The sequence below is a fragment of the Alligator sinensis genome, unplaced genomic scaffold, assembly GCF_000455745.1.
Source record: "Alligator sinensis unplaced genomic scaffold, ASM45574v1 scaffold145_1, whole genome shotgun sequence".
Classification (NCBI taxonomy): domain Eukaryota; kingdom Metazoa; phylum Chordata; order Crocodylia; family Alligatoridae; genus Alligator; species Alligator sinensis.
Window position 1 is genome coordinate 785333 of NW_005842414.1, and position 988 is coordinate 786320.

The following is a 988-nucleotide window of genomic DNA, read 5'->3' on the forward strand; positions in this document are numbered from 1 at the left end:
ATAGTGTCCAAGATAGCTGTAAGGTGCTGGCGGCTGGCTCTGTCTTCAACATGGCTGCCAAGTGCTGGCAACCATGTGGCCGGAGGCTGGAGCTCTCTCCGGTGGCCACAAGGGCACATAGCAGGGCTGTATGGACTTGGCACTAAAGTTAGTGCCAAGTCATTGCATATGTAAACACCTGCCAAAAATCACTTAATGTGCATTATCTTAATGTGCATTAAATTAGGCATGCTTATTTGCACGTGTAGATGTACCCAGAGTGTAATATTGAAGGTAAGAAGGAAAGCTTTGACCTAATGACATTAAAAGAAAACTAGAATAGTCACATTGCAGTGCATCAGTGACTATTAGGACGTACAAAAGATTAATTTGGGAACCTGGATCTCTGTCTCCTCAGAGAAGCAGCCTGATCCATGCACTATAGTAGTAGCTACCAAACCATGCCATTGATTGTTACATCACTCACCCTCCAAGATAGTCAAATTCTTCACTAATTTTCTCCATACCTCTCATAACATACCATTATCTTCTGAAGACCCGTCTTTGCCCCTTTACTTAATACTGAACAGGATACTGAAAATCCTGGGGCAAGCCGCTTGAGTGCCCGTTAAACTAGGTGCTCCACTTACCAGCAACATGTCCCCATGAGAGGGTTGTCAGTGTTTTTGAGGTGAATGCAGACACTGAATAGCATGGTAGATGATTTTGTGGCTTCAGTAAACAATAATCATATAAAAAAGTATTATATTAACAGTGATTTAAAGCAATTGAATTAATACAACAATCATTGTGACCAGTTGCAAGGAGGAGAAATGCAAACAAACGAGTCCTTGGTCCTGTGCTTTTTAGCTTTCTTGCTGCATATTTATTAACTTGCCAATAACAGGCACAGTGGGGAGGGAAAGTGGGGAAGGGACAGACTATGACCTATTTGCAAATGTAGACCTACTTACACTGGTTTGGCCAAAGTGGGCTCTGCTCATAGGGA

General features: G+C 42.5%; 1 protein-coding gene across 16 annotated transcripts in view; it reads left to right on the top strand.

The window, feature by feature from the left end:
* The window catches only part of KLHL32 (kelch like family member 32), a 317145-nt gene that overhangs the window by 281262 nt on the left and 34895 nt on the right, over window positions 1-988 (top strand). The gene's annotated exons all lie outside the window — the stretch shown is intronic.